General features: G+C 47.8%; 1 pseudogene; it reads left to right on the forward strand.

The window, feature by feature from the left end:
• The first annotated feature begins 3,516 nt into the window (after nt 1-3,516).
• Nucleotides 3,517-3,802, forward strand: LOC106504275 (small ribosomal subunit protein uS10 pseudogene; annotated as a pseudogene).
• Nucleotides 3,803-5,339: the final 1,537 nt, after the last annotated feature.

Here is a 5,339-nt window from a genome sequence, read left to right on the forward strand (position 1 = left end):
TGAGCTGCCCTGATGGTGAGAGGACAAAACGGACCAGTTTTCCCTCTAGAACCCAAGGTCCACTTCCCTCATCCCAAAATTTGAGAGATCACGGGTAGAGGAATCAGACTTGCCAGGTTTCATTGGGAAAAGATGCCATCACTTACTGTGTGGCTTTGGATACATGGCTTAACCTCTCTGAGCCTGAGTTTCATTTCCCTGAAATAAGAGTATCAGGGATATTCACCTCATAAGTGATGCAAAGTTTGGAGGAAATATATCAAAAGGCATTTACAGTATCTGGCCCAGAGTAGACACTCCAAAACAAAATAAAACCAAACAAAAAGAGCAGTTACTTTTTTTTTTCTTTTTAGGGCCATTCCTGCAGCATATGGAAGCTCCCAGGCTAGGGGTCAATGCAGCCACGGCAATGCAGGATCTGAGCTGCGTCTGTGATCTACTCCACAACTTGCCCCAATGCCAGATCCTTAACCCAGTGAGTGAGTCCATATCATCCTCATGGATACTAATCAGGTTCTTAACCCACTGAGCCACAAGAGGAACTCTAGCAGCTGGTTTTACTGAGGTTCTTTGATAGGCAGTGGCAAGACCCCCAGGCCGTGTTCCTAACGGCAAAAGAACACCCTAGCTGCTCCCCGAGAGCAGCGTGGAATCCGACAGCTGCATCTCCCCTGCAGTCTGACAGTATAAACGAGTTCTGATTAACTTGGCCAAAGATATTTCTAATTTGAACTGAGTTCTATTGGACAGCTCATCCTGTCAGGGGAGCGAGCACAACCACACCTGACCTTTTCAAACCCAGCTAATTGCTTGGGTTTTAAGGTTAGAGAGCTGAAATTTTGCCATCTATTGATCCAGGGCTGCAAATCTTCCTAATTTCTAATTTCCTCTGGAGGAGATAGTAGGGGCTGCCTTGCTACTGCCCATCTTCTCCAGGAGGAACACAGCTCTTGGAAGCTTTCCCTTTCCAGATCCACGTGGCCCACGACCCAGCATCCTTTCTCAATGGAAGATTCTCACTGACGTGGGAGCTTTCCATGCAGTCAATAACTAAGTTTTCGTGTGCATCCTGGAGGGCCGGGCAATGTGCTGGGCTCAGTAGATACCGCCGTGAGCAAGTCTTCCAGGGAGCTGAGAGAGGCGGCTGAGAATCGGATCATTTCACACATGGAGGTAAACGGACTGCGATGCTGCTGGGTAAGAACCATGGAGCGCCAGGTGGTGGCAGTGGGCGTGGTGCCCCGTCGAGTGCAGGAAGAAGTGGGGGCTTTGTCTGCAGGGGATCTAAGATAACTCAGTCTGCTTTCTACTGTCACCGCATGCTGATTCTAATCACTCTTGGCGACAAAATGCTCGCTCCTCGATGGACAGACCTTTCTCACCACTGCTTATCTTTACTCAGGAGATGACAAAGCCTGAGGGGAAGGTTGATCAGGTCCCTCAGGCAAGGTTTCCGGGAAGACGTGCAGCTTGGGCTTGAGCTGGGATGGGAAGGAGAGGAGTGGTTATCCGGGCAAAACAGTGAAGCAGGGATGGGGGTGGGGGTGATCCGCGGAGGTGGGTGTGAGCACGTAGCCTGGGCCAGTGGAGATGCGGGAGGGTCAGGGCAGGGGTCAGGCAGGTAGACGCATGCACGAGGAATGTGGGCAGGGGCTCTGAGGGAACAAGAGTCTGTGTCCCAGAAAATGGGCAACACCCAAGCGGCTGCAGCTGATCCACTTTCAAGAGAAGCCAGAACTCCAGATTTTTAGGTAGAATATGATGTGTGTGTGTGTGTGTGTGTGTGTGTGTGTGTGTGTGTGTGTGTATTGGCAATTCATTTAAAAATTAGAACCCCGTGTGAAAATCAAAGCATATCTGTTGGCTACACTGAGCTCCAACCTCTGCATTGGAGGTTGGAGGGACTGGAAGGAGGCCGGTGGGGATGAAGAGGCAGGGACCGAGGAAGAAGAGCTGGGATGAGAAACAGCCATCGCCCTAGTGCGGAAGAACCCTAGTCCCTCCTAGCCCTCCTGGAACAGGCATCGGCCCGTGTGCCAGCTTATTTTTTCCCGCGAATGTTTTTTTTGGCTTGTTGGGCGTGGCCATTCATCTCTCTTATGACCGTCACCCACTTCACACCGACTCAGGTACGGGACACAGTGCTGGGCACCCGACTGGGTGTTCAGCAAACGCTCGTGTTAGAATTTATCAGCCAGGCGCCAGGCCTTACTACAAATCACTTTCAGCCTCCTCAGTGGCTCAGATGGCTTCCTGCTTCCTCAGAGAGAATACCTACCCCCTCCCTGAGCACCTGTCATACGCCTGGACCACTTCACACGCCTCGTCTCTATTTACCAACTCCCCCACCCCCACCCCAGCCTTCTGTAAGTTCTGGACTATTCTGCCCATTTTATAAAAGAAGAGAGAAAGGTGTGGAGAGACTAAGGAACTTTCTGAAAGTCACAAAATGAGAATCCAGGCCATACCTACTCCACAGTGCAGGTCTAAACATTATGCTCCACTAAGATACAGCCAGTGGAATATGACTGGCAGCTTTTGGTGTTAAAGGTATTTAGTGCCTGGAGGGTACTAACGCTCCACTTGGAAGTGGCCTCCTCCCTTGGCTTGGACGCCGGGCTGTGAGTGCAATTGTTTCAGTAGCACCTTCACTTGACAGCTATGGTTCAAGCTGCAGCCCCAGCCCTGCTTCCTCCATCCCTTGGTTGATGCTAACAGGAGGGTAACTGGCTCTGTTGTCTCATCCATACCTGAGACAAGCACAAATAAACAGCCATGGAGCTGGAAAGGACACAGCGCCCCCAACCTTCTTATTCCATGTCTTCATTTGTATTGTGTGTTCTTATCCCAAAGCACAGGAAGAAGTCTGTGATTTAGGGTTGACTGATGAAAGCAGGTGGCATAAACATATGTAATACATTCCTACTTTAAAGTAATAAAAATAATAATAAAAGAGGTTAACTTGACTTAAATAAATCTATGTCATTTTAATGATTTGATATGAATCAGGAAGGGCCTGTGAGGAGATCACGTTCTTTGGATGGTGGCTGGAGATAATGGCAAGGGTGAGTTATCTGCTTTCCAGTTCCATATCACTGAATATTTTATTAGAAGCATATGCTGCTGTGCATTTAGAGGGATGATGTCCAAGTGGGAGGCCTGTCGTGCTTGTGGCATTTCTCCAAAGTACCTTCTCATCTAGGTGCCACAGCTGCCCTAGACTGAACACACCTGATGCAACTAAGCCTCCCCCTCGCTCCACCACGAGGCCCTCGCTGGAAACGCTGGTTCTGAACTACTAACAGTGCCTCCAATGTTCTAACATGGATGGGAAGACACAGTACATGCACACATTGCATTTAATTAACCATCATAATAGTAACAACAATAATAAAACACCAGGAGGATGACATGGTCAGTGCTGCAGCGGAACCCCTGGGCCACCCACTCCTGCTCCTGACTCACCGTGTTCGCTCTCTCCAAGGAACAGCTTGGTCAGGAAGCCACGCCACAGCCATGGCTTTTAACAATACCAGAAAGACTCCTGGGAAGCCAGAGGCGGCAGTTCACCGGGTTAGAATCACCCTCACCAGCCGCAACATGAAGTCTTTGGAGAAGGTGTGTCCTGACCTGATTAGGACGCAAAGCAAAGTGGAGGGCCAGTTGGGATGCCTATCAAGACTCTGAGAATAACTACAGGGAAAACTCCTTGTGGTGGAGGTGCCAAGACTTGGAATCATTTTCAGATGAGGATCCAAAGCAACTCATTGACCAGCACAGGCCTTCCAAGATTGTTAAATAGATCACTTCTGTCAGCACTGAGCCAGGAGTCAAGGTTTAAGTCATACTGCAGAGGCTTAAATCCATCTTTTTAATAAGTCGATACTCTCTTGTATTATTATTATTATTTAAAAACAGCAACAACTGCTGCCACAACTTACGAAGTATTTTCTCTGTACCAGACACTCAACTGTGAGTTTTTCTATTGGCCCACTTAATCCTCACCAAAACTCTCTAATGGGGCTTCTGCTGTTATCCTCTTTTGTTCACATAAGGAAAGAGAGGCTCACAGAGATCAAGCAATGAATACTGCACCACACTGCTGCACAGTACATCCAGGATTCAAACCCAAGTCTGTGCTTAACCATCCAGCCACCACTCCTAGATATTTTTAAGGATATATCTGGAAGAATAGCTGCTGATGGATAACATCCTCACCATCGCCACCACCATCGCCATCACCATCATCACCATCACCACCACCTCCACTACCATCATCAACAACACCACCATCATCATCACCACCATCACCACCACCATCGCCATCACCACCATCACCATCGTCACCACCACTACCATCATCAACACCACCACCATCACCACCACCACCATCACCACCACCTCCACTACCATCATCACCATCACCACCATCACCACCACCTCCACTACCATCATCACCATCACCACCATCACCACCACCTCCACTACCATCATCACCATCACCACCATCACCACCACCTCCACTACCATCATCACCATCGTCACCATCGTCACCACCACTACCATCATCACCATCACCATCACCTCCACTACCATCATTAACAACACCACCATCATCATCACTACCACCATCATCACCACCACCATCATCACCACCACCACCATCATCACCATCACAACCACCAGCACCAACATTATCACCATCATCATCGCCACCATCATTATCACTACCACCAACATCATAAGTGAACAGGTGTCAAGTGCCAGGCATGGTGATAAATGCTTCATATACGATCATTTAGCCAATGATTTGGTCAACACCACCCTTCTATAACACAGGCAGCATTACCCTGTTCTTTATAAATGAAGAAACTGAAGTTTAGAAAGGTCAATCCCATGACCAAAGTGGAACATCAAAGATTAACCACAACCCACAAAATAATATCACCCAAGCTTAACATGCCAAGTTATCATTATAAGAAAAAATAATTCACCGTCTGATTTTGCTTTAAGTTGGTCTCAAGATCACACCGCTTTAAGTTTACTGTGTTCTGTTCCGTAGTGCAAACTGCCACAATGATCAAGTTTTCTCTCCTATTATTATTGCTATGCATCAGATTGAGTCAAGAGAATAGTGGAACATGTGTAGGATAGAGAAATGCCCTTACTTTTCACAGTGATAAGGAAGGAAGTTCAGAACTTCATATGCCATCCTGACTATACGAATAAAATGTCAGTGGAAACACAAATCATCATGATGATCCACAAGTACAAAAGCACACTCAACAGCAATATCAGATGCATCAACTACGTCCCTCGTAAAAGCCTGCGCTGGCAGA

Source organism: Sus scrofa, chromosome 17 (assembly GCF_054392235.1).
Source record: "Sus scrofa isolate SSC_HxYL_T2T_F1_AM1 chromosome 17, Sscrofa_HxYL_maternal_Yorkshire_Landrace_v2.0, whole genome shotgun sequence".
Lineage (NCBI taxonomy): Eukaryota > Metazoa > Chordata > Mammalia > Artiodactyla > Suidae > Sus > Sus scrofa.